Source organism: Schistocerca gregaria, chromosome 2, assembly GCF_023897955.1.
Source record: "Schistocerca gregaria isolate iqSchGreg1 chromosome 2, iqSchGreg1.2, whole genome shotgun sequence".
In the NCBI taxonomy this organism is placed as follows: Eukaryota; Metazoa; Arthropoda; class Insecta; order Orthoptera; family Acrididae; genus Schistocerca; species Schistocerca gregaria.
This window is the reverse complement of record NC_064921.1, coordinates 1,017,415,522-1,017,436,218: the sequence shown is the minus strand read 5'-3', so window position 1 is coordinate 1,017,436,218 and position 20,697 is coordinate 1,017,415,522. Positions and strand designations below refer to the sequence as shown.

The 20,697-nt window shown below is 52.3% G+C and overlaps 63 non-coding genes across 63 annotated transcripts; 42 read left to right on the top strand and 21 right to left on the bottom strand.

Annotated features, from left to right (window-relative positions):
- Positions 1-168: 168 nt before the first annotated feature.
- Positions 169-241, top strand: Trnav-uac (transfer RNA valine (anticodon UAC)). Its single transcript has one exon. It is a non-coding gene; the product is annotated as a tRNA-Val (tRNA).
- Positions 242-399: 158 nt separating this feature from the next.
- Trnav-aac (transfer RNA valine (anticodon AAC)) lies at positions 400-472 on the top strand. The gene has a single exon. It is a non-coding gene; the product is annotated as a tRNA-Val (tRNA).
- Positions 473-667: 195 nt separating this feature from the next.
- Positions 668-739, bottom strand: Trnap-cgg (transfer RNA proline (anticodon CGG)). The gene has a single exon. It is a non-coding gene; the product is annotated as a tRNA-Pro (tRNA).
- Positions 740-1,151: 412 nt separating this feature from the next.
- On the top strand, positions 1,152-1,224 carry Trnav-uac (transfer RNA valine (anticodon UAC)). The gene has a single exon. It is a non-coding gene; the product is annotated as a tRNA-Val (tRNA).
- A 158-nt stretch (positions 1,225-1,382) lies between these two features.
- Positions 1,383-1,455, top strand: Trnav-aac (transfer RNA valine (anticodon AAC)). Its single transcript has one exon. It is a non-coding gene; the product is annotated as a tRNA-Val (tRNA).
- A 195-nt stretch (positions 1,456-1,650) lies between these two features.
- Trnap-cgg (transfer RNA proline (anticodon CGG)) lies at positions 1,651-1,722 on the bottom strand. Its single transcript has one exon. It is a non-coding gene; the product is annotated as a tRNA-Pro (tRNA).
- Positions 1,723-2,134: 412 nt separating this feature from the next.
- Positions 2,135-2,207, top strand: Trnav-uac (transfer RNA valine (anticodon UAC)). Its single transcript has one exon. It is a non-coding gene; the product is annotated as a tRNA-Val (tRNA).
- A 158-nt stretch (positions 2,208-2,365) lies between these two features.
- On the top strand, positions 2,366-2,438 carry Trnav-aac (transfer RNA valine (anticodon AAC)). Its single transcript has one exon. It is a non-coding gene; the product is annotated as a tRNA-Val (tRNA).
- Positions 2,439-2,633: 195 nt separating this feature from the next.
- On the bottom strand, positions 2,634-2,705 carry Trnap-cgg (transfer RNA proline (anticodon CGG)). The gene has a single exon. It is a non-coding gene; the product is annotated as a tRNA-Pro (tRNA).
- Positions 2,706-3,117: 412 nt separating this feature from the next.
- On the top strand, positions 3,118-3,190 carry Trnav-uac (transfer RNA valine (anticodon UAC)). The gene has a single exon. It is a non-coding gene; the product is annotated as a tRNA-Val (tRNA).
- A 158-nt stretch (positions 3,191-3,348) lies between these two features.
- On the top strand, positions 3,349-3,421 carry Trnav-aac (transfer RNA valine (anticodon AAC)). Its single transcript has one exon. It is a non-coding gene; the product is annotated as a tRNA-Val (tRNA).
- A 195-nt stretch (positions 3,422-3,616) lies between these two features.
- Positions 3,617-3,688, bottom strand: Trnap-cgg (transfer RNA proline (anticodon CGG)). The gene has a single exon. It is a non-coding gene; the product is annotated as a tRNA-Pro (tRNA).
- Positions 3,689-4,100: 412 nt separating this feature from the next.
- On the top strand, positions 4,101-4,173 carry Trnav-uac (transfer RNA valine (anticodon UAC)). Its single transcript has one exon. It is a non-coding gene; the product is annotated as a tRNA-Val (tRNA).
- Positions 4,174-4,331: 158 nt separating this feature from the next.
- On the top strand, positions 4,332-4,404 carry Trnav-aac (transfer RNA valine (anticodon AAC)). Its single transcript has one exon. It is a non-coding gene; the product is annotated as a tRNA-Val (tRNA).
- A 195-nt stretch (positions 4,405-4,599) lies between these two features.
- Trnap-ugg (transfer RNA proline (anticodon UGG)) lies at positions 4,600-4,671 on the bottom strand. Its single transcript has one exon. It is a non-coding gene; the product is annotated as a tRNA-Pro (tRNA).
- A 412-nt stretch (positions 4,672-5,083) lies between these two features.
- Trnav-uac (transfer RNA valine (anticodon UAC)) lies at positions 5,084-5,156 on the top strand. Its single transcript has one exon. It is a non-coding gene; the product is annotated as a tRNA-Val (tRNA).
- Positions 5,157-5,314: 158 nt separating this feature from the next.
- Positions 5,315-5,387, top strand: Trnav-aac (transfer RNA valine (anticodon AAC)). Its single transcript has one exon. It is a non-coding gene; the product is annotated as a tRNA-Val (tRNA).
- Positions 5,388-5,582: 195 nt separating this feature from the next.
- Trnap-cgg (transfer RNA proline (anticodon CGG)) lies at positions 5,583-5,654 on the bottom strand. The gene has a single exon. It is a non-coding gene; the product is annotated as a tRNA-Pro (tRNA).
- Positions 5,655-6,066: 412 nt separating this feature from the next.
- Trnav-uac (transfer RNA valine (anticodon UAC)) lies at positions 6,067-6,139 on the top strand. Its single transcript has one exon. It is a non-coding gene; the product is annotated as a tRNA-Val (tRNA).
- Positions 6,140-6,297: 158 nt separating this feature from the next.
- Trnav-aac (transfer RNA valine (anticodon AAC)) lies at positions 6,298-6,370 on the top strand. Its single transcript has one exon. It is a non-coding gene; the product is annotated as a tRNA-Val (tRNA).
- A 195-nt stretch (positions 6,371-6,565) lies between these two features.
- Trnap-cgg (transfer RNA proline (anticodon CGG)) lies at positions 6,566-6,637 on the bottom strand. Its single transcript has one exon. It is a non-coding gene; the product is annotated as a tRNA-Pro (tRNA).
- A 412-nt stretch (positions 6,638-7,049) lies between these two features.
- Trnav-uac (transfer RNA valine (anticodon UAC)) lies at positions 7,050-7,122 on the top strand. The gene has a single exon. It is a non-coding gene; the product is annotated as a tRNA-Val (tRNA).
- Positions 7,123-7,280: 158 nt separating this feature from the next.
- On the top strand, positions 7,281-7,353 carry Trnav-aac (transfer RNA valine (anticodon AAC)). The gene has a single exon. It is a non-coding gene; the product is annotated as a tRNA-Val (tRNA).
- Positions 7,354-7,548: 195 nt separating this feature from the next.
- On the bottom strand, positions 7,549-7,620 carry Trnap-ugg (transfer RNA proline (anticodon UGG)). The gene has a single exon. It is a non-coding gene; the product is annotated as a tRNA-Pro (tRNA).
- A 412-nt stretch (positions 7,621-8,032) lies between these two features.
- Positions 8,033-8,105, top strand: Trnav-uac (transfer RNA valine (anticodon UAC)). The gene has a single exon. It is a non-coding gene; the product is annotated as a tRNA-Val (tRNA).
- Positions 8,106-8,263: 158 nt separating this feature from the next.
- Trnav-aac (transfer RNA valine (anticodon AAC)) lies at positions 8,264-8,336 on the top strand. The gene has a single exon. It is a non-coding gene; the product is annotated as a tRNA-Val (tRNA).
- A 195-nt stretch (positions 8,337-8,531) lies between these two features.
- Trnap-cgg (transfer RNA proline (anticodon CGG)) lies at positions 8,532-8,603 on the bottom strand. The gene has a single exon. It is a non-coding gene; the product is annotated as a tRNA-Pro (tRNA).
- A 412-nt stretch (positions 8,604-9,015) lies between these two features.
- On the top strand, positions 9,016-9,088 carry Trnav-uac (transfer RNA valine (anticodon UAC)). Its single transcript has one exon. It is a non-coding gene; the product is annotated as a tRNA-Val (tRNA).
- Positions 9,089-9,246: 158 nt separating this feature from the next.
- On the top strand, positions 9,247-9,319 carry Trnav-aac (transfer RNA valine (anticodon AAC)). Its single transcript has one exon. It is a non-coding gene; the product is annotated as a tRNA-Val (tRNA).
- Positions 9,320-9,514: 195 nt separating this feature from the next.
- Positions 9,515-9,586, bottom strand: Trnap-cgg (transfer RNA proline (anticodon CGG)). The gene has a single exon. It is a non-coding gene; the product is annotated as a tRNA-Pro (tRNA).
- Positions 9,587-9,998: 412 nt separating this feature from the next.
- Positions 9,999-10,071, top strand: Trnav-uac (transfer RNA valine (anticodon UAC)). The gene has a single exon. It is a non-coding gene; the product is annotated as a tRNA-Val (tRNA).
- Positions 10,072-10,229: 158 nt separating this feature from the next.
- Trnav-aac (transfer RNA valine (anticodon AAC)) lies at positions 10,230-10,302 on the top strand. Its single transcript has one exon. It is a non-coding gene; the product is annotated as a tRNA-Val (tRNA).
- A 195-nt stretch (positions 10,303-10,497) lies between these two features.
- Positions 10,498-10,569, bottom strand: Trnap-cgg (transfer RNA proline (anticodon CGG)). The gene has a single exon. It is a non-coding gene; the product is annotated as a tRNA-Pro (tRNA).
- Positions 10,570-10,981: 412 nt separating this feature from the next.
- On the top strand, positions 10,982-11,054 carry Trnav-uac (transfer RNA valine (anticodon UAC)). The gene has a single exon. It is a non-coding gene; the product is annotated as a tRNA-Val (tRNA).
- Positions 11,055-11,212: 158 nt separating this feature from the next.
- On the top strand, positions 11,213-11,285 carry Trnav-aac (transfer RNA valine (anticodon AAC)). Its single transcript has one exon. It is a non-coding gene; the product is annotated as a tRNA-Val (tRNA).
- Positions 11,286-11,480: 195 nt separating this feature from the next.
- Trnap-cgg (transfer RNA proline (anticodon CGG)) lies at positions 11,481-11,552 on the bottom strand. The gene has a single exon. It is a non-coding gene; the product is annotated as a tRNA-Pro (tRNA).
- Positions 11,553-11,964: 412 nt separating this feature from the next.
- Trnav-uac (transfer RNA valine (anticodon UAC)) lies at positions 11,965-12,037 on the top strand. Its single transcript has one exon. It is a non-coding gene; the product is annotated as a tRNA-Val (tRNA).
- Positions 12,038-12,195: 158 nt separating this feature from the next.
- On the top strand, positions 12,196-12,268 carry Trnav-aac (transfer RNA valine (anticodon AAC)). The gene has a single exon. It is a non-coding gene; the product is annotated as a tRNA-Val (tRNA).
- A 195-nt stretch (positions 12,269-12,463) lies between these two features.
- Positions 12,464-12,535, bottom strand: Trnap-cgg (transfer RNA proline (anticodon CGG)). The gene has a single exon. It is a non-coding gene; the product is annotated as a tRNA-Pro (tRNA).
- Positions 12,536-12,947: 412 nt separating this feature from the next.
- Positions 12,948-13,020, top strand: Trnav-uac (transfer RNA valine (anticodon UAC)). The gene has a single exon. It is a non-coding gene; the product is annotated as a tRNA-Val (tRNA).
- A 158-nt stretch (positions 13,021-13,178) lies between these two features.
- Positions 13,179-13,251, top strand: Trnav-aac (transfer RNA valine (anticodon AAC)). The gene has a single exon. It is a non-coding gene; the product is annotated as a tRNA-Val (tRNA).
- Positions 13,252-13,446: 195 nt separating this feature from the next.
- Trnap-cgg (transfer RNA proline (anticodon CGG)) lies at positions 13,447-13,518 on the bottom strand. The gene has a single exon. It is a non-coding gene; the product is annotated as a tRNA-Pro (tRNA).
- A 412-nt stretch (positions 13,519-13,930) lies between these two features.
- Positions 13,931-14,003, top strand: Trnav-uac (transfer RNA valine (anticodon UAC)). Its single transcript has one exon. It is a non-coding gene; the product is annotated as a tRNA-Val (tRNA).
- Positions 14,004-14,161: 158 nt separating this feature from the next.
- On the top strand, positions 14,162-14,234 carry Trnav-aac (transfer RNA valine (anticodon AAC)). The gene has a single exon. It is a non-coding gene; the product is annotated as a tRNA-Val (tRNA).
- A 195-nt stretch (positions 14,235-14,429) lies between these two features.
- Trnap-cgg (transfer RNA proline (anticodon CGG)) lies at positions 14,430-14,501 on the bottom strand. Its single transcript has one exon. It is a non-coding gene; the product is annotated as a tRNA-Pro (tRNA).
- A 412-nt stretch (positions 14,502-14,913) lies between these two features.
- Trnav-uac (transfer RNA valine (anticodon UAC)) lies at positions 14,914-14,986 on the top strand. Its single transcript has one exon. It is a non-coding gene; the product is annotated as a tRNA-Val (tRNA).
- Positions 14,987-15,144: 158 nt separating this feature from the next.
- On the top strand, positions 15,145-15,217 carry Trnav-aac (transfer RNA valine (anticodon AAC)). Its single transcript has one exon. It is a non-coding gene; the product is annotated as a tRNA-Val (tRNA).
- A 195-nt stretch (positions 15,218-15,412) lies between these two features.
- On the bottom strand, positions 15,413-15,484 carry Trnap-cgg (transfer RNA proline (anticodon CGG)). The gene has a single exon. It is a non-coding gene; the product is annotated as a tRNA-Pro (tRNA).
- Positions 15,485-15,896: 412 nt separating this feature from the next.
- On the top strand, positions 15,897-15,969 carry Trnav-uac (transfer RNA valine (anticodon UAC)). The gene has a single exon. It is a non-coding gene; the product is annotated as a tRNA-Val (tRNA).
- A 158-nt stretch (positions 15,970-16,127) lies between these two features.
- Trnav-aac (transfer RNA valine (anticodon AAC)) lies at positions 16,128-16,200 on the top strand. The gene has a single exon. It is a non-coding gene; the product is annotated as a tRNA-Val (tRNA).
- A 195-nt stretch (positions 16,201-16,395) lies between these two features.
- Trnap-cgg (transfer RNA proline (anticodon CGG)) lies at positions 16,396-16,467 on the bottom strand. Its single transcript has one exon. It is a non-coding gene; the product is annotated as a tRNA-Pro (tRNA).
- Positions 16,468-16,879: 412 nt separating this feature from the next.
- On the top strand, positions 16,880-16,952 carry Trnav-uac (transfer RNA valine (anticodon UAC)). The gene has a single exon. It is a non-coding gene; the product is annotated as a tRNA-Val (tRNA).
- A 158-nt stretch (positions 16,953-17,110) lies between these two features.
- Trnav-aac (transfer RNA valine (anticodon AAC)) lies at positions 17,111-17,183 on the top strand. Its single transcript has one exon. It is a non-coding gene; the product is annotated as a tRNA-Val (tRNA).
- Positions 17,184-17,378: 195 nt separating this feature from the next.
- Positions 17,379-17,450, bottom strand: Trnap-cgg (transfer RNA proline (anticodon CGG)). The gene has a single exon. It is a non-coding gene; the product is annotated as a tRNA-Pro (tRNA).
- Positions 17,451-17,862: 412 nt separating this feature from the next.
- Trnav-uac (transfer RNA valine (anticodon UAC)) lies at positions 17,863-17,935 on the top strand. Its single transcript has one exon. It is a non-coding gene; the product is annotated as a tRNA-Val (tRNA).
- Positions 17,936-18,093: 158 nt separating this feature from the next.
- Trnav-aac (transfer RNA valine (anticodon AAC)) lies at positions 18,094-18,166 on the top strand. Its single transcript has one exon. It is a non-coding gene; the product is annotated as a tRNA-Val (tRNA).
- Positions 18,167-18,361: 195 nt separating this feature from the next.
- Trnap-cgg (transfer RNA proline (anticodon CGG)) lies at positions 18,362-18,433 on the bottom strand. The gene has a single exon. It is a non-coding gene; the product is annotated as a tRNA-Pro (tRNA).
- Positions 18,434-18,845: 412 nt separating this feature from the next.
- On the top strand, positions 18,846-18,918 carry Trnav-uac (transfer RNA valine (anticodon UAC)). The gene has a single exon. It is a non-coding gene; the product is annotated as a tRNA-Val (tRNA).
- A 158-nt stretch (positions 18,919-19,076) lies between these two features.
- On the top strand, positions 19,077-19,149 carry Trnav-aac (transfer RNA valine (anticodon AAC)). The gene has a single exon. It is a non-coding gene; the product is annotated as a tRNA-Val (tRNA).
- Positions 19,150-19,344: 195 nt separating this feature from the next.
- Trnap-cgg (transfer RNA proline (anticodon CGG)) lies at positions 19,345-19,416 on the bottom strand. Its single transcript has one exon. It is a non-coding gene; the product is annotated as a tRNA-Pro (tRNA).
- Positions 19,417-19,828: 412 nt separating this feature from the next.
- Trnav-uac (transfer RNA valine (anticodon UAC)) lies at positions 19,829-19,901 on the top strand. The gene has a single exon. It is a non-coding gene; the product is annotated as a tRNA-Val (tRNA).
- Positions 19,902-20,059: 158 nt separating this feature from the next.
- Trnav-aac (transfer RNA valine (anticodon AAC)) lies at positions 20,060-20,132 on the top strand. The gene has a single exon. It is a non-coding gene; the product is annotated as a tRNA-Val (tRNA).
- Positions 20,133-20,327: 195 nt separating this feature from the next.
- On the bottom strand, positions 20,328-20,399 carry Trnap-cgg (transfer RNA proline (anticodon CGG)). Its single transcript has one exon. It is a non-coding gene; the product is annotated as a tRNA-Pro (tRNA).
- Between the last annotated feature and the right edge of the window lie 298 nt (positions 20,400-20,697).

Here is a 20,697-nt window from a genome sequence, read left to right as displayed (position 1 = left end):
TCGTTAGGGGTGCTACGGCAGACACCCTCTCGAGCACCCCGAAGACTTCTTGAGCCCTCGGCTGTAATGGTTTCCAGGCTGTCAAAAGAACCGTCGCGTGTGCATTCGCGGACGGGAGAGAGGCTGAGGTAATTTCGAGTGAACGGGGATGGACTCCTCCCGTCCGCAGTTTCCGTAGTGTAGCGGTTATCACGTCTGCTTTACACGCAGAAGGTCCCCGGTTCGATCCCGGGCGGGAACAGTATTTTCTTGCCTATGTCGTATTGTACTCCAGTGAGCCACGTCATGTGAGGATCTTCTGCATGTACCTTTGTTATGCAAGTAGCGCATTTATTTAATTTTTTAGTTACGATGACAACATCAGCACGAGTTGTCTCTAAGGTATGGCGCACACAAGTAGTTTCCGTGGTGTAGCGGTTATCACGTCTGCCTAACACGCAGAAGGTCCCCGGTTCGATCCCGGGCGGAAACACTTTTTCATCATTAAAAACAAGACATAGTAACATGCATCTGCTTCCATCTGTACCCAAAAACCTTCGTAATCGCCTTCACACGTCGGATCAGAGTGTCAATTGCTCACATCAAATATGAAATTCATTTGATACTGCCGCCGAGCATTTTGCATCGACTCAGCCACTCATGTGCGATCAGTTTGCACAAAACGCTAGGGCTCGTCCGGGATTTGAACCCGGGACCTCCTGCACCCGAAGCAGGAATCATACCCCTAGACCAACGAGCCATCTGACATGGCGAATGACTATTATTTCAGTGCACTGGGTGCCTCGATGTGGTCCAGGGTGCTCTGGAAAGTCTCGTGTAGGCTGGCGGGATGGGGGCGGCGCGAATTCCCGCGGTCGGCGGCCTTCCTGGGCTATTGGTACCTTCATGTAGAGCTGCCGCTGGGCTCGCACTCCCTGCTGCTAAGAAAGTGATTGCTTTTGCTGCTATGACTTGCAATCACGACTGCGGGAAACGCCGCTATCTCGTTAGGGGTGCTACGGCAGACACCCTCTCGAGCACCCCGAAGACTTCTTGAGCCCTCGGCTGTAATGGTTTCCAGGCTGTCAAAAGAACCGTCGCGTGTGCATTCGCGGACGGGAGAGAGGCTGAGGTAATTTCGAGTGAACGGGGATGGACTCCTCCCGTCCGCAGTTTCCGTAGTGTAGCGGTTATCACGTCTGCTTTACACGCAGAAGGTCCCCGGTTCGATCCCGGGCGGGAACAGTATTTTCTTGCCTATGTCGTATTGTACTCCAGTGAGCCACGTCATGTGAGGATCTTCTGCATGTACCTTTGTTATGCAAGTAGCGCATTTATTTAATTTTTTAGTTACGATGACAACATCAGCACGAGTTGTCTCTAAGGTATGGCGCACACAAGTAGTTTCCGTGGTGTAGCGGTTATCACGTCTGCCTAACACGCAGAAGGTCCCCGGTTCGATCCCGGGCGGAAACACTTTTTCATCATTAAAAACAAGACATAGTAACATGCATCTGCTTCCATCTGTACCCAAAAACCTTCGTAATCGCCTTCACACGTCGGATCAGAGTGTCAATTGCTCACATCAAATATGAAATTCATTTGATACTGCCGCCGAGCATTTTGCATCGACTCAGCCACTCATGTGCGATCAGTTTGCACAAAACGCTAGGGCTCGTCCGGGATTTGAACCCGGGACCTCCTGCACCCGAAGCAGGAATCATACCCCTAGACCAACGAGCCACCTGACATGGCGAATGACTATTATTTCAGTGCACTGGGTGCCTCGATGTGGTCCAGGGTGCTCTGGAAAGTCTCGTGTAGGCTGGCGGGATGGGGGCGGCGCGAATTCCCGCGGTCGGCGGCCTTCCTGGGCTATTGGTACCTTCATGTAGAGCTGCCGCTGGGCTCGCACTCCCTGCTGCTAAGAAAGTGATTGCTTTTGCTGCTATGACTTGCAATCACGACTGCGGGAAACGCCGCTATCTCGTTAGGGGTGCTACGGCAGACACCCTCTCGAGCACCCCGAAGACTTCTTGAGCCCTCGGCTGTAATGGTTTCCAGGCTGTCAAAAGAACCGTCGCGTGTGCATTCGCGGACGGGAGAGAGGCTGAGGTAATTTCGAGTGAACGGGGATGGACTCCTCCCGTCCGCAGTTTCCGTAGTGTAGCGGTTATCACGTCTGCTTTACACGCAGAAGGTCCCCGGTTCGATCCCGGGCGGGAACAGTATTTTCTTGCCTATGTCGTATTGTACTCCAGTGAGCCACGTCATGTGAGGATCTTCTGCATGTACCTTTGTTATGCAAGTAGCGCATTTATTTAATTTTTTAGTTACGATGACAACATCAGCACGAGTTGTCTCTAAGGTATGGCGCACACAAGTAGTTTCCGTGGTGTAGCGGTTATCACGTCTGCCTAACACGCAGAAGGTCCCCGGTTCGATCCCGGGCGGAAACACTTTTTCATCATTAAAAACAAGACATAGTAACATGCATCTGCTTCCATCTGTACCCAAAAACCTTCGTAATCGCCTTCACACGTCGGATCAGAGTGTCAATTGCTCACATCAAATATGAAATTCATTTGATACTGCCGCCGAGCATTTTGCATCGACTCAGCCACTCATGTGCGATCAGTTTGCACAAAACGCTAGGGCTCGTCCGGGATTTGAACCCGGGACCTCCTGCACCCGAAGCAGGAATCATACCCCTAGACCAACGAGCCATCTGACATGGCGAATGACTATTATTTCAGTGCACTGGGTGCCTCGATGTGGTCCAGGGTGCTCTGGAAAGTCTCGTGTAGGCTGGCGGGATGGGGGCGGCGCGAATTCCCGCGGTCGGCGGCCTTCCTGGGCTATTGGTACCTTCATGTAGAGCTGCCGCTGGGCTCGCACTCCCTGCTGCTAAGAAAGTGATTGCTTTTGCTGCTATGACTTGCAATCACGACTGCGGGAAACGCCGCTATCTCGTTAGGGGTGCTACGGCAGACACCCTCTCGAGCACCCCGAAGACTTCTTGAGCCCTCGGCTGTAATGGTTTCCAGGCTGTCAAAAGAACCGTCGCGTGTGCATTCGCGGACGGGAGAGAGGCTGAGGTAATTTCGAGTGAACGGGGATGGACTCCTCCCGTCCGCAGTTTCCGTAGTGTAGCGGTTATCACGTCTGCTTTACACGCAGAAGGTCCCCGGTTCGATCCCGGGCGGGAACAGTATTTTCTTGCCTATGTCGTATTGTACTCCAGTGAGCCACGTCATGTGAGGATCTTCTGCATGTACCTTTGTTATGCAAGTAGCGCATTTATTTAATTTTTTAGTTACGATGACAACATCAGCACGAGTTGTCTCTAAGGTATGGCGCATACAAGTAGTTTCCGTGGTGTAGCGGTTATCACGTCTGCCTAACACGCAGAAGGTCCCCGGTTCGATCCCGGGCGGAAACACTTTTTCATCATTAAAAACAAGACATAGTAACATGCATCTGCTTCCATCTGTACCCAAAAACCTTCGTAATCGCCTTCACACGTCGGATCAGAGTGTCAATTGCTCACATCAAATATGAAATTCATTTGATACTGCCGCCGAGCATTTTGCATCGACTCAGCCACTCATGTGCGATCAGTTTGCACAAAACGCTAGGGCTCGTCCGGGATTTGAACCCGGGACCTCCTGCACCCGAAGCAGGAATCATACCCCTAGACCAACGAGCCATCTGACATGGCGAATGACTATTATTTCAGTGCACTGGGTGCCTCGATGTGGTCCAGGGTGCTCTGGAAAGTCTCGTGTAGGCTGGCGGGATGGGGGCGGCGCGAATTCCCGCGGTCGGCGGCCTTCCTGGGCTATTGGTACCTTCATGTAGAGCTGCCGCTGGGCTCGCACTCCCTGCTGCTAAGAAAGTGATTGCTTTTGCTGCTATGACTTGCAATCACGACTGCGGGAAACGCCGCTATCTCGTTAGGGGTGCTACGGCAGACACCCTCTCGAGCACCCCGAAGACTTCTTGAGCCCTCGGCTGTAATGGTTTCCAGGCTGTCAAAAGAACCGTCGCGTGTGCATTCGCGGACGGGAGAGAGGCTGAGGTAATTTCGAGTGAACGGGGATGGACTCCTCCCGTCCGCAGTTTCCGTAGTGTAGCGGTTATCACGTCTGCTTTACACGCAGAAGGTCCCCGGTTCGATCCCGGGCGGGAACAGTATTTTCTTGCCTGTGTCGCATTGTACTACAGTGAGCTACGTCATGTGAGGATCTTCTGCATGTACCTTTGTTATGCAAGAAGCGCATTTATTTAATTTTTTAGTTACGATGTCAACATCAGCACGAGTTGTCTCTAAGGTATGGCGCACACAAGTAGTTTCCGTGGTGTAGCGGTTATCACGTCTGCCTAACACGCAGAAGGTCCCCGGTTCGATCCCGGGCGGAAAAACTTTTTCATCATTAAAAACAAGACATAGTAACATGCATCTGCTTCCATCTGTACCCAAAAACCTTCGTAATCGCCTTCACACGTCGGATCAGAGTGTCAATTGCTCACATCAAATATGAAATTCATTTGATACTGCCGCCGAGCATTTTGCATCGACTCAGCCACTCATGTGCGATCAGTTTGCACAAAACGCTAGGGCTCGTCCGGGATTTGAACCCGGGACCTCCTGCACCCAAAGCAGGAATCATACCCCTAGACCAACGAGCCATCTGACATGGCGAATGACTATTATTTCAGTGCACTGGGTGCCTCGATGTGGTCCAGGGTGCTCTGGAAAGTCTCGTGTAGGCTGGCGGGATGGGGGCGGCGCGAATTCCCGCGGTCGGCGGCCTTCCTGGGCTATTGGTACCTTCATGTAGAGCTGCCGCTGGGCTCGCACTCCCTGCTGCTAAGAAAGTGATTGCTTTTGCTGCTATGACTTGCAATCACGACTGCGGGAAACGCCGCTATCTCGTTAGGGGTGCTACGGCAGACACCCTCTCGAGCACCCCGAAGACTTCTTGAGCCCTCGGCTGTAATGGTTTCCAGGCTGTCAAAAGAACCGTCGCGTGTGCATTCGCGGACGGGAGAGAGGCTGAGGTAATTTCGAGTGAACGGGGATGGACTCCTCCCGTCCGCAGTTTCCGTAGTGTAGCGGTTATCACGTCTGCTTTACACGCAGAAGGTCCCCGGTTCGATCCCGGGCGGGAACAGTATTTTCTTGCCTATGTCGTATTGTACTCCAGTGAGCCACGTCATGTGAGGATCTTCTGCATGTACCTTTGTTATGCAAGTAGCGCATTTATTTAATTTTTTAGTTACGATGACAACATCAGCACGAGTTGTCTCTAAGGTATGGCGCACACAAGTAGTTTCCGTGGTGTAGCGGTTATCACGTCTGCCTAACACGCAGAAGGTCCCCGGTTCGATCCCGGGCGGAAACACTTTTTCATCATTAAAAACAAGACATAGTAACATGCATCTGCTTCCATCTGTACCCAAAAACCTTCGTAATCGCCTTCACACGTCGGATCAGAGTGTCAATTGCTCACATCAAATATGAAATTCATTTGATACTGCCGCCGAGCATTTTGCATCGACTCAGCCACTCATGTGCGATCAGTTTGCACAAAACGCTAGGGCTCGTCCGGGATTTGAACCCGGGACCTCCTGCACCCGAAGCAGGAATCATACCCCTAGACCAACGAGCCATCTGACATGGCGAATGACTATTATTTCAGTGCACTGGGTGCCTCGATGTGGTCCAGGGTGCTCTGGAAAGTCTCGTGTAGGCTGGCGGGATGGGGGCGGCGCGAATTCCCGCGGTCGGCGGCCTTCCTGGGCTATTGGTACCTTCATGTAGAGCTGCCGCTGGGCTCGCACTCCCTGCTGCTAAGAAAGTGATTGCTTTTGCTGCTATGACTTGCAATCACGACTGCGGGAAACGCCGCTATCTCGTTAGGGGTGCTACGGCAGACACCCTCTCGAGCACCCCGAAGACTTCTTGAGCCCTCGGCTGTAATGGTTTCCAGGCTGTCAAAAGAACCGTCGCGTGTGCATTCGCGGACGGGAGAGAGGCTGAGGTAATTTCGAGTGAACGGGGATGGACTCCTCCCGTCCGCAGTTTCCGTAGTGTAGCGGTTATCACGTCTGCTTTACACGCAGAAGGTCCCCGGTTCGATCCCGGGCGGGAACAGTATTTTCTTGCCTATGTCGTATTGTACTCCAGTGAGCCACGTCATGTGAGGATCTTCTGCATGTACCTTTGTTATGCAAGTAGCGCATTTATTTAATTTTTTAGTTACGATGACAACATCAGCACGAGTTGTCTCTAAGGTATGGCGCATACAAGTAGTTTCCGTGGTGTAGCGGTTATCACGTCTGCCTAACACGCAGAAGGTCCCCGGTTCGATCCCGGGCGGAAACACTTTTTCATCATTAAAAACAAGACATAGTAACATGCATCTGCTTCCATCTGTACCCAAAAACCTTCGTAATCGCCTTCACACGTCGGATCAGAGTGTCAATTGCTCACATCAAATATGAAATTCATTTGATACTGCCGCCGAGCATTTTGCATCGACTCAGCCACTCATGTGCGATCAGTTTGCACAAAACGCTAGGGCTCGTCCGGGATTTGAACCCGGGACCTCATGCACCCGAAGCAGGAATCATACCCCTAGACCAACGAGCCATCTGACATGGCGAATGACTATTATTTCAGTGCACTGGGTGCCTCGATGTGGTCCAGGGTGCTCTGGAAAGTCTCGTGTAGGCTGGCGGGATGGGGGCGGCGCGAATTCCCGCGGTCGGCGGCCTTCCTGGGCTATTGGTACCTTCATGTAGAGCTGCCGCTGGGCTCGCACTCCCTGCTGCTAAGAAAGTGATTGCTTTTGCTGCTATGACTTGCAATCACGACTGCGGGAAACGCCGCTATCTCGTTAGGGGTGCTACGGCAGACACCCTCTCGAGCACCCCGAAGACTTCTTGAGCCCTCGGCTGTAATGGTTTCCAGGCTGTCAAAAGAACCGTCGCGTGTGCATTCGCGGACGGGAGAGAGGCTGAGGTAATTTCGAGTGAACGGGGATGGACTCCTCCCGTCCGCAGTTTCCGTAGTGTAGCGGTTATCACGTCTGCTTTACACGCAGAAGGTCCCCGGTTCGATCCCGGGCGGGAACAGTATTTTCTTGCCTGTGTCGCATTGTACTACAGTGAGCTACGTCATGTGAGGATCTTCTGCATGTACCTTTGTTATGCAAGAAGCGCATTTATTTAATTTTTTAGTTACGATGTCAACATCAGCACGAGTTGTCTCTAAGGTATGGCGCACACAAGTAGTTTCCGTGGTGTAGCGGTTATCACGTCTGCCTAACACGCAGAAGGTCCCCGGTTCGATCCCGGGCGGAAAAACTTTTTCATCATTAAAAACAAGACATAGTAACATGCATCTGCTTCCATCTGTACCCAAAAACCTTCGTAATCGCCTTCACACGTCGGATCAGAGTGTCAATTGCTCACATCAAATATGAAATTCATTTGATACTGCCGCCGAGCATTTTGCATCGACTCAGCCACTCATGTGCGATCAGTTTGCACAAAACGCTAGGGCTCGTCCGGGATTTGAACCCGGGACCTCCTGCACCCAAAGCAGGAATCATACCCCTAGACCAACGAGCCATCTGACATGGCGAATGACTATTATTTCAGTGCACTGGGTGCCTCGATGTGGTCCAGGGTGCTCTGGAAAGTCTCGTGTAGGCTGGCGGGATGGGGGCGGCGCGAATTCCCGCGGTCGGCGGCCTTCCTGGGCTATTGGTACCTTCATGTAGAGCTGCCGCTGGGCTCGCACTCCCTGCTGCTAAGAAAGTGATTGCTTTTGCTGCTATGACTTGCAATCACGACTGCGGGAAACGCCGCTATCTCGTTAGGGGTGCTACGGCAGACACCCTCTCGAGCACCCCGAAGACTTCTTGAGCCCTCGGCTGTAATGGTTTCCAGGCTGTCAAAAGAACCGTCGCGTGTGCATTCGCGGACGGGAGAGAGGCTGAGGTAATTTCGAGTGAACGGGGATGGACTCCTCCCGTCCGCAGTTTCCGTAGTGTAGCGGTTATCACGTCTGCTTTACACGCAGAAGGTCCCCGGTTCGATCCCGGGCGGGAACAGTATTTTCTTGCCTATGTCGTATTGTACTCCAGTGAGCCACGTCATGTGAGGATCTTCTGCATGTACCTTTGTTATGCAAGTAGCGCATTTATTTAATTTTTTAGTTACGATGACAACATCAGCACGAGTTGTCTCTAAGGTATGGCGCACACAAGTAGTTTCCGTGGTGTAGCGGTTATCACGTCTGCCTAACACGCAGAAGGTCCCCGGTTCGATCCCGGGCGGAAACACTTTTTCATCATTAAAAACAAGACATAGTAACATGCATCTGCTTCCATCTGTACCCAAAAACCTTCGTAATCGCCTTCACACGTCGGATCAGAGTGTCAATTGCTCACATCAAATATGAAATTCATTTGATACTGCCGCCGAGCATTTTGCATCGACTCAGCCACTCATGTGCGATCAGTTTGCACAAAACGCTAGGGCTCGTCCGGGATTTGAACCCGGGACCTCCTGCACCCGAAGCAGGAATCATACCCCTAGACCAACGAGCCATCTGACATGGCGAATGACTATTATTTCAGTGCACTGGGTGCCTCGATGTGGTCCAGGGTGCTCTGGAAAGTCTCGTGTAGGCTGGCGGGATGGGGGCGGCGCGAATTCCCGCGGTCGGCGGCCTTCCTGGGCTATTGGTACCTTCATGTAGAGCTGCCGCTGGGCTCGCACTCCCTGCTGCTAAGAAAGTGATTGCTTTTGCTGCTATGACTTGCAATCACGACTGCGGGAAACGCCGCTATCTCGTTAGGGGTGCTACGGCAGACACCCTCTCGAGCACCCCGAAGACTTCTTGAGCCCTCGGCTGTAATGGTTTCCAGGCTGTCAAAAGAACCGTCGCGTGTGCATTCGCGGACGGGAGAGAGGCTGAGGTAATTTCGAGTGAACGGGGATGGACTCCTCCCGTCCGCAGTTTCCGTAGTGTAGCGGTTATCACGTCTGCTTTACACGCAGAAGGTCCCCGGTTCGATCCCGGGCGGGAACAGTATTTTCTTGCCTATGTCGTATTGTACTCCAGTGAGCCACGTCATGTGAGGATCTTCTGCATGTACCTTTGTTATGCAAGTAGCGCATTTATTTAATTTTTTAGTTACGATGACAACATCAGCACGAGTTGTCTCTAAGGTATGGCGCACACAAGTAGTTTCCGTGGTGTAGCGGTTATCACGTCTGCCTAACACGCAGAAGGTCCCCGGTTCGATCCCGGGCGGAAACACTTTTTCATCATTAAAAACAAGACATAGTAACATGCATCTGCTTCCATCTGTACCCAAAAACCTTCGTAATCGCCTTCACACGTCGGATCAGAGTGTCAATTGCTCACATCAAATATGAAATTCATTTGATACTGCCGCCGAGCATTTTGCATCGACTCAGCCACTCATGTGCGATCAGTTTGCACAAAACGCTAGGGCTCGTCCGGGATTTGAACCCGGGACCTCCTGCACCCGAAGCAGGAATCATACCCCTAGACCAACGAGCCATCTGACATGGCGAATGACTATTATTTCAGTGCACTGGGTGCCTCGATGTGGTCCAGGGTGCTCTGGAAAGTCTCGTGTAGGCTGGCGGGATGGGGGCGGCGCGAATTCCCGCGGTCGGCGGCCTTCCTGGGCTATTGGTACCTTCATGTAGAGCTGCCGCTGGGCTCGCACTCCCTGCTGCTAAGAAAGTGATTGCTTTTGCTGCTATGACTTGCAATCACGACTGCGGGAAACGCCGCTATCTCGTTAGGGGTGCTACGGCAGACACCCTCTCGAGCACCCCGAAGACTTCTTGAGCCCTCGGCTGTAATGGTTTCCAGGCTGTCAAAAGAACCGTCGCGTGTGCATTCGCGGACGGGAGAGAGGCTGAGGTAATTTCGAGTGAACGGGGATGGACTCCTCCCGTCCGCAGTTTCCGTAGTGTAGCGGTTATCACGTCTGCTTTACACGCAGAAGGTCCCCGGTTCGATCCCGGGCGGGAACAGTATTTTCTTGCCTATGTCGTATTGTACTCCAGTGAGCCACGTCATGTGAGGATCTTCTGCATGTACCTTTGTTATGCAAGTAGCGCATTTATTTAATTTTTTAGTTACGATGACAACATCAGCACGAGTTGTCTCTAAGGTATGGCGCACACAAGTAGTTTCCGTGGTGTAGCGGTTATCACGTCTGCCTAACACGCAGAAGGTCCCCGGTTCGATCCCGGGCGGAAACACTTTTTCATCATTAAAAACAAGACATAGTAACATGCATCTGCTTCCATCTGTACCCAAAAACCTTCGTAATCGCCTTCACACGTCGGATCAGAGTGTCAATTGCTCACATCAAATATGAAATTCATTTGATACTGCCGCCGAGCATTTTGCATCGACTCAGCCACTCATGTGCGATCAGTTTGCACAAAACGCTAGGGCTCGTCCGGGATTTGAACCCGGGACCTCCTGCACCCGAAGCAGGAATCATACCCCTAGACCAACGAGCCATCTGACATGGCGAATGACTATTATTTCAGTGCACTGGGTGCCTCGATGTGGTCCAGGGTGCTCTGGAAAGTCTCGTGTAGGCTGGCGGGATGGGGGCGGCGCGAATTCCCGCGGTCGGCGGCCTTCCTGGGCTATTGGTACCTTCATGTAGAGCTGCCGCTGGGCTCGCACTCCCTGCTGCTAAGAAAGTGATTGCTTTTGCTGCTATGACTTGCAATCACGACTGCGGGAAACGCCGCTATCTCGTTAGGGGTGCTACGGCAGACACCCTCTCGAGCACCCCGAAGACTTCTTGAGCCCTCGGCTGTAATGGTTTCCAGGCTGTCAAAAGAACCGTCGCGTGTGCATTCGCGGACGGGAGAGAGGCTGAGGTAATTTCGAGTGAACGGGGATGGACTCCTCCCGTCCGCAGTTTCCGTAGTGTAGCGGTTATCACGTCTGCTTTACACGCAGAAGGTCCCCGGTTCGATCCCGGGCGGGAACAGTATTTTCTTGCCTATGTCGTATTGTACTCCAGTGAGCCACGTCATGTGAGGATCTTCTGCATGTACCTTTGTTATGCAAGTAGCGCATTTATTTAATTTTTTAGTTACGATGACAACATCAGCACGAGTTGTCTCTAAGGTATGGCGCACACAAGTAGTTTCCGTGGTGTAGCGGTTATCACGTCTGCCTAACACGCAGAAGGTCCCCGGTTCGATCCCGGGCGGAAACACTTTTTCATCATTAAAAACAAGACATAGTAACATGCATCTGCTTCCATCTGTACCCAAAAACCTTCGTAATCGCCTTCACACGTCGGATCAGAGTGTCAATTGCTCACATCAAATATGAAATTCATTTGATACTGCCGCCGAGCATTTTGCATCGACTCAGCCACTCATGTGCGATCAGTTTGCACAAAACGCTAGGGCTCGTCCGGGATTTGAACCCGGGACCTCCTGCACCCGAAGCAGGAATCATACCCCTAGACCAACGAGCCATCTGACATGGCGAATGACTATTATTTCAGTGCACTGGGTGCCTCGATGTGGTCCAGGGTGCTCTGGAAAGTCTCGTGTAGGCTGGCGGGATGGGGGCGGCGCGAATTCCCGCGGTCGGCGGCCTTCCTGGGCTATTGGTACCTTCATGTAGAGCTGCCGCTGGGCTCGCACTCCCTGCTGCTAAGAAAGTGATTGCTTTTGCTGCTATGACTTGCAATCACGACTGCGGGAAACGCCGCTATCTCGTTAGGGGTGCTACGGCAGACACCCTCTCGAGCACCCCGAAGACTTCTTGAGCCCTCGGCTGTAATGGTTTCCAGGCTGTCAAAAGAACCGTCGCGTGTGCATTCGCGGACGGGAGAGAGGCTGAGGTAATTTCGAGTGAACGGGGATGGACTCCTCCCGTCCGCAGTTTCCGTAGTGTAGCGGTTATCACGTCTGCTTTACACGCAGAAGGTCCCCGGTTCGATCCCGGGCGGGAACAGTATTTTCTTGCCTATGTCGTATTGTACTCCAGTGAGCCACGTCATGTGAGGATCTTCTGCATGTACCTTTGTTATGCAAGTAGCGCATTTATTTAATTTTTTAGTTACGATGACAACATCAGCACGAGTTGTCTCTAAGGTATGGCGCACACAAGTAGTTTCCGTGGTGTAGCGGTTATCACGTCTGCCTAACACGCAGAAGGTCCCCGGTTCGATCCCGGGCGGAAACACTTTTTCATCATTAAAAACAAGACATAGTAACATGCATCTGCTTCCATCTGTACCCAAAAACCTTCGTAATCGCCTTCACACGTCGGATCAGAGTGTCAATTGCTCACATCAAATATGAAATTCATTTGATACTGCCGCCGAGCATTTTGCATCGACTCAGCCACTCATGTGCGATCAGTTTGCACAAAACGCTAGGGCTCGTCCGGGATTTGAACCCGGGACCTCCTGCACCCGAAGCAGGAATCATACCCCTAGACCAACGAGCCATCTGACATGGCGAATGACTATTATTTCAGTGCACTGGGTGCCTCGATGTGGTCCAGGGTGCTCTGGAAAGTCTCGTGTAGGCTGGCGGGATGGGGGCGGCGCGAATTCCCGCGGTCGGCGGCCTTCCTGGGCTATTGGTACCTTCATGTAGAGCTGCCGCTGGGCTCGCACTCCCTGCTGCTAAGAAAGTGATTGCTTTTGCTGCTATGACTTGCAATCACGACTGCGGGAAACGCCGCTATCTCGTTAGGGGTGCTACGGCAGACACCCTCTCGAGCACCCCGAAGACTTCTTGAGCCCTCGGCTGTAATGGTTTCCAGGCTGTCAAAAGAACCGTCGCGTGTGCATTCGCGGACGGGAGAGAGGCTGAGGTAATTTCGAGTGAACGGGGATGGACTCCTCCCGTCCGCAGTTTCCGTAGTGTAGCGGTTATCACGTCTGCTTTACACGCAGAAGGTCCCCGGTTCGATCCCGGGCGGGAACAGTATTTTCTTGCCTATGTCGTATTGTACTCCAGTGAGCCACGTCATGTGAGGATCTTCTGCATGTACCTTTGTTATGCAAGTAGCGCATTTATTTAATTTTTTAGTTACGATGACAACATCAGCACGAGTTGTCTCTAAGGTATGGCGCACACAAGTAGTTTCCGTGGTGTAGCGGTTATCACGTCTGCCTAACACGCAGAAGGTCCCCGGTTCGATCCCGGGCGGAAACACTTTTTCATCATTAAAAACAAGACATAGTAACATGCATCTGCTTCCATCTGTACCCAAAAACCTTCGTAATCGCCTTCACACGTCGGATCAGAGTGTCAATTGCTCACATCAAATATGAAATTCATTTGATACTGCCGCCGAGCATTTTGCATCGACTCAGCCACTCATGTGCGATCAGTTTGCACAAAACGCTAGGGCTCGTCAGGGATTTGAACCCGGGACTTCCTGCACCCGAAGCAGGAATCATACCCCTAGACCAACGAGCCATCTGACATGGCGAATGACTATTATTTCAGTGCACTGGGTGCCTCGATGTGGTCCAGGGTGCTCTGGAAAGTCTCGTGTAGGCTGGCGGGATGGGGGCGGCGCGAATTCCCGCGGTCGGCGGCCTTCCTGGGCTATTGGTACCTTCATGTAGAGCTGCCGCTGGGCTCGCACTCCCTGCTGCTAAGAAAGTGATTGCTTTTGCTGCTATGACTTGCAATCACGACTGCGGGAAACGCCGCTATCTCGTTAGGGGTGCTACGGCAGACACCCTCTCGAGCACCCCGAAGACTTCTTGAGCCCTCGGCTGTAATGGTTTCCAGGCTGTCAAAAGAACCGTCGCGTGTGCATTCGCGGACGGGAGAGAGGCTGAGGTAATTTCGAGTGAACGGGGATGGACTCCTCCCGTCCGCAGTTTCCGTAGTGTAGCGGTTATCACGTCTGCTTTACACGCAGAAGGTCCCCGGTTCGATCCCGGGCGGGAACAGTATTTTCTTGCCTATGTCGTATTGTACTCCAGTGAGCCACGTCATGTGAGGATCTTCTGCATGTACCTTTGTTATGCAAGTAGCGCATTTATTTAATTTTTTAGTTACGATGACAACATCAGCACGAGTTGTCTCTAAGGTATGGCGCACACAAGTAGTTTCCGTGGTGTAGCGGTTATCACGTCTGCCTAACACGCAGAAGGTCCCCGGTTCGATCCCGGGCGGAAACACTTTTTCATCATTAAAAACAAGACATAGTAACATGCATCTGCTTCCATCTGTACCCAAAAACCTTCGTAATCGCCTTCACACGTCGGATCAGAGTGTCAATTGCTCACATCAAATATGAAATTCATTTGATACTGCCGCCGAGCATTTTGCATCGACTCAGCCACTCATGTGCGATCAGTTTGCACAAAACGCTAGGGCTCGTCCGGGATTTGAACCCGGGACCTCCTGCACCCGAAGCAGGAATCATACCCCTAGACCAACGAGCCATCTGACATGGCGAATGACTATTATTTCAGTGCACTGGGTGCCTCGATGTGGTCCAGGGTGCTCTGGAAAGTCTCGTGTAGGCTGGCGGGATGGGGGCGGCGCGAATTCCCGCGGTCGGCGGCCTTCCTGGGCTATTGGTACCTTCATGTAGAGCTGCCGCTGGGCTCGCACTCCCTGCTGCTAAGAAAGTGATTGCTTTTGCTGCTATGACTTGCAATCACGACTGCGGGAAACGCCGCTATCTCGTTAGGGGTGCTACGGCAGACACCCTCTCGAGCACCCCGAAGACTTCTTGAGCCCTCGGCTGTAATGGTTTCCAGGCTGTCAAAAGAACCGTCGCGTGTGCATTCGCGGACGGGAGAGAGGCTGAGGTAATTTCGAGTGAACGGGGATGGACTCCTCCCGTCCGCAGTTTCCGTAGTGTAGCGGTTATCACGTCTGCTTTACACGCAGAAGGTCCCCGGTTCGATCCCGGGCGGGAACAGTATTTTCTTGCCTATGTCGTATTGTACTCCAGTGAGCCACGTCATGTGAGGATCTTCTGCATGTACCTTTGTTATGCAAGTAGCGCATTTATTTAATTTTTTAGTTACGATGACAACATCAGCACGAGTTGTCTCTAAGGTATGGCGCACACAAGTAGTTTCCGTGGTGTAGCGGTTATCACGTCTGCCTAACACGCAGAAGGTCCCCGGTTCGATCCCGGGCGGAAACACTTTTTCATCATTAAAAACAAGACATAGTAACATGCATCTGCTTCCATCTGTACCCAAAAACCTTCGTAATCGCCTTCACACGTCGGATCAGAGTGTCAATTGCTCACATCAAATATGAAATTCATTTGATACTGCCGCCGAGCATTTTGCATCGACTCAGCCACTCATGTGCGATCAGTTTGCACAAAACGCTAGGGCTCGTCCGGGATTTGAACCCGGGACCTCCTGCACCCGAAGCAGGAATCATACCCCTAGACCAACGAGCCATCTGACATGGCGAATGACTATTATTTCAGTGCACTGGGTGCCTCGATGTGGTCCAGGGTGCTCTGGAAAGTCTCGTGTAGGCTGGCGGGATGGGGGCGGCGCGAATTCCCGCGGTCGGCGGCCTTCCTGGGCTATTGGTACCTTCATGTAGAGCTGCCGCTGGGCTCGCACTCCCTGCTGCTAAGAAAGTGATTGCTTTTGCTGCTATGACTTGCAATCACGACTGCGGGAAACGCCGCTATCTCGTTAGGGGTGCTACGGCAGACACCCTCTCGAGCACCCCGAAGACTTCTTGAGCCCTCGGCTGTAATGGTTTCCAGGCTGTCAAAAGAACCGTCGCGTGTGCATTCGCGGACGGGAGAGAGGCTGAGGTAATTTCGAGTGAACGGGGATGGACTCCTCCCGTCCGCAGTTTCCGTAGTGTAGCGGTTATCACGTCTGCTTTACACGCAGAAGGTCCCCGGTTCGATCCCGGGCGGGAACAGTATTTTCTTGCCTATGTCGTATTGTACTCCAGTGAGCCACGTCATGTGAGGATCTTCTGCATGTACCTTTGTTATGCAAGTAGCGCATTTATTTAATTTTTTAGTTACGATGACAACATCAGCACGAGTTGTCTCTAAGGTATGGCGCACACAAGTAGTTTCCGTGGTGTAGCGGTTATCACGTCTGCCTAACACGCAGAAGGTCCCCGGTTCGATCCCGGGCGGAAACACTTTTTCATCATTAAAAACAAGACATAGTAACATGCATCTGCTTCCATCTGTACCCAAAAACCTTCGTAATCGCCTTCACACGTCGGATCAGAGTGTCAATTGCTCACATCAAATATGAAATTCATTTGATACTGCCGCCGAGCATTTTGCATCGACTCAGCCACTCATGTGCGATCAGTTTGCACAAAACGCTAGGGCTCGTCCGGGATTTGAACCCGGGACCTCCTGCACCCGAAGCAGGAATCATACCCCTAGACCAACGAGCCATCTGACATGGCGAATGACTATTATTTCAGTGCACTGGGTGCCTCGATGTGGTCCAGGGTGCTCTGGAAAGTCTCGTGTAGGCTGGCGGGATGGGGGCGGCGCGAATTCCCGCGGTCGGCGGCCTTCCTGGGCTATTGGTACCTTCATGTAGAGCTGCCGCTGGGCTCGCACTCCCTGCTGCTAAGAAAGTGATTGCTTTTGCTGCTATGACTTGCAATCACGACTGCGGGAAACGCCGCTATCTCGTTAGGGGTGCTACGGCAGACACCCTCTCGAGCACCCCGAAGACTTCTTGAGCCCTCGGCTGTAATGGTTTCCAGGCTGTCAAAAGAACCGTCGCGTGTGCATTCGCGGACGGGAGAGAGGCTGAGGTAATTTCGAGTGAACGGGGATGGACTCCTCCCGTCCGCAGTTTCCGTAGTGTAGCGGTTATCACGTCTGCTTTACACGCAGAAGGTCCCCGGTTCGATCCCGGGCGGGAACAGTATTTTCTTGCCTATGTCGTATTGTACTCCAGTGAGCCACGTCATGTGAGGATCTTCTGCATGTACCTTTGTTATGCAAGTAGCGCATTTATTTAATTTTTTAGTTACGATGACAACATCAGCACGAGTTGTCTCTAAGGTATGGCGCACACAAGTAGTTTCCGTGGTGTAGCGGTTATCACGTCTGCCTAACACGCAGAAGGTCCCCGGTTCGATCCCGGGCGGAAACACTTTTTCATCATTAAAAACAAGACATAGTAACATGCATCTGCTTCCATCTGTACCCAAAAACCTTCGTAATCGCCTTCACACGTCGGATCAGAGTGTCAATTGCTCACATCAAATATGAAATTCATTTGATACTGCCGCCGAGCATTTTGCATCGACTCAGCCACTCATGTGCGATCAGTTTGCACAAAACGCTAGGGCTCGTCAGGGATTTGAACCCGGGACTTCCTGCACCCGAAGCAGGAATCATACCCCTAGACCAACGAGCCATCTGACATGGCGAATGACTATTATTTCAGTGCACTGGGTGCCTCGATGTGGTCCAGGGTGCTCTGGAAAGTCTCGTGTAGGCTGGCGGGATGGGGGCGGCGCGAATTCCCGCGGTCGGCGGCCTTCCTGGGCTATTGGTACCTTCATGTAGAGCTGCCGCTGGGCTCGCACTCCCTGCTGCTAAGAAAGTGATTGCTTTTGCTGCTATGACTTGCAATCACGACTGCGGGAAACGCCGCTATCTCGTTAGGGGTGCTACGGCAGACACCCTCTCGAGCACCCCGAAGACTTCTTGAGCCCTCGGCTGTAATGGTTTCCAGGCTGTCAAAAGAACCGTCGCGTGTGCATTCGCGGACGGGAGAGAGGCTGAGGTAATTTCGAGTGAACGGGGATGGACTCCTCCCGTCCGCAGTTTCCGTAGTGTAGCGGTTATCACGTCTGCTTTACACGCAGAAGGTCCCCGGTTCGATCCCGGGCGGGAACAGTATTTTCTTGCCTATGTCGTATTGTACTCCAGTGAGCCACGTCATGTGAGGATCTTCTGCATGTACCTTTGTTATGCAAGTAGCGCATTTATTTAATTTTTTAGTTACGATGACAACATCAGCACGAGTTGTCTCTAAGGTATGGCGCACACAAGTAGTTTCCGTGGTGTAGCGGTTATCACGTCTGCCTAACACGCAGAAGGTCCCCGGTTCGATCCCGGGCGGAAACACTTTTTCATCATTAAAAACAAGACATAGTAACATGCATCTGCTTCCATCTGTACCCAAAAACCTTCGTAATCGCCTTCACACGTCGGATCAGAGTGTCAATTGCTCACATCAAATATGAAATTCATTTGATACTGCCGCCGAGCATTTTGCATCGACTCAGCCACTCATGTGCGATCAGTTTGCACAAAACGCTAGGGCTCGTCCGGGATTTGAACCCGGGACCTCCTGCACCCGAAGCAGGAATCATACCCCTAGACCAACGAGCCATCTGACATGGCGAATGACTATTATTTCAGTGCACTGGGTGCCTCGATGTGGTCCAGGGTGCTCTGGAAAGTCTCGTGTAGGCTGGCGGGATGGGGGCGGCGCGAATTCCCGCGGTCGGCGGCCTTCCTGGGCTATTGGTACCTTCATGTAGAGCTGCCGCTGGGCTCGCACTCCCTGCTGCTAAGAAAGTGATTGCTTTTGCTGCTATGACTTGCAATCACGACTGCGGGAAACGCCGCTATCTCGTTAGGGGTGCTACGGCAGACACCCTCTCGAGCACCCCGAAGACTTCTTGAGCCCTCGGCTGTAATGGTTTCCAGGCTGTCAAAAGAACCGTCGCGTGTGCATTCGCGGACGGGAGAGAGGCTGAGGTAATTTCGAGTGAACGGGGATGGACTCCTCCCGTCCGCAGTTTCCGTAGTGTAGCGGTTATCACGTCTGCTTTACACGCAGAAGGTCCCCGGTTCGATCCCGGGCGGGAACAGTATTTTCTTGCCTATGTCGTATTGTACTCCAGTGAGCCACGTCATGTGAGGATCTTCTGCATGTACCTTTGTTATGCAAGTAGCGCATTTATTTAATTTTTTAGTTACGATGACAACATCAGCACGAGTTGTCTCTAAGGTATGGCGCACACAAGTAGTTTCCGTGGTGTAGCGGTTATCACGTCTGCCTAACACGCAGAAGGTCCCCGGTTCGATCCCGGGCGGAAACACTTTTTCATCATTAAAAACAAGACATAGTAACATGCATCTGCTTCCATCTGTACCCAAAAACCTTCGTAATCGCCTTCACACGTCGGATCAGAGTGTCAATTGCTCACATCAAATATGAAATTCATTTGATACTGCCGCCGAGCATTTTGCATCGACTCAGCCACTCATGTGCGATCAGTTTGCACAAAACGCTAGGGCTCGTCCGGGATTTGAACCCGGGACCTCCTGCACCCGAAGCAGGAATCATACCCCTAGACCAACGAGCCATCTGACATGGCGAATGACTATTATTTCAGTGCACTGGGTGCCTCGATGTGGTCCAGGGTGCTCTGGAAAGTCTCGTGTAGGCTGGCGGGATGGGGGCGGCGCGAATTCCCGCGGTCGGCGGCCTTCCTGGGCTATTGGTACCTTCATGTAGAGCTGCCGCTGGGCTCGCACTCCCTGCTGCTAAGAAAGTGATTGCTTTTGCTGCTATGACTTGCAATCACGACTGCGGGAAACGCCGCTATCTCGTTAGGGGTGCTACGGCAGACACCCTCTCGAGCACCCCGAAGACTTCTTGAGCCCTCGGCTGTAATGGTTTCCAGGCTGTCAAAAGAACCGTCGCGTGTGCATTCGCGGACGGGAGAGAGGCTGAGGTAATTTCGAGTGAACGGGGATGGACTCCTCCCGTCCGCAGTTTCCGTAGTGTAGCGGTTATCACGTCTGCTTTACACGCAGAAGGTCCCCGGTTCGATCCCGGGCGGGAACAGTATTTTCTTGCCTATGTCGTATTGTACTCCAGTGAGCCACGTCATGTGAGGATCTTCTGCATGTACCTTTGTTATGCAAGTAGCGCATTTATTTAATTTTTTAGTTACGATGACAACATCAGCACGAGTTGTCTCTAAGGTATGGCGCACACAAGTAGTTTCCGTGGTGTAGCGGTTATCACGTCTGCCTAACACGCAGAAGGTCCCCGGTTCGATCCCGGGCGGAAACACTTTTTCATCATTAAAAACAAGACATAGTAACATGCATCTGCTTCCATCTGTACCCAAAAACCTTCGTAATCGCCTTCACACGTCGGATCAGAGTGTCAATTGCTCACATCAAATATGAAATTCATTTGATACTGCCGCCGAGCATTTTGCATCGACTCAGCCACTCATGTGCGATCAGTTTGCACAAAACGCTAGGGCTCGTCCGGGATTTGAACCCGGGACCTCCTGCACCCGAAGCAGGAATCATACCCCTAGACCAACGAGCCATCTGACATGGCGAATGACTATTATTTCAGTGCACTGGGTGCCTCGATGTGGTCCAGGGTGCTCTGGAAAGTCTCGTGTAGGCTGGCGGGATGGGGGCGGCGCGAATTCCCGCGGTCGGCGGCCTTCCTGGGCTATTGGTACCTTCATGTAGAGCTGCCGCTGGGCTCGCACTCCCTGCTGCTAAGAAAGTGATTGCTTTTGCTGCTATGACTTGCAATCACGACTGCGGGAAACGCCGCTATCTCGTTAGGGGTGCTACGGCAGACACCCTCTCGAGCACCCCGAAGACTTCTTGAG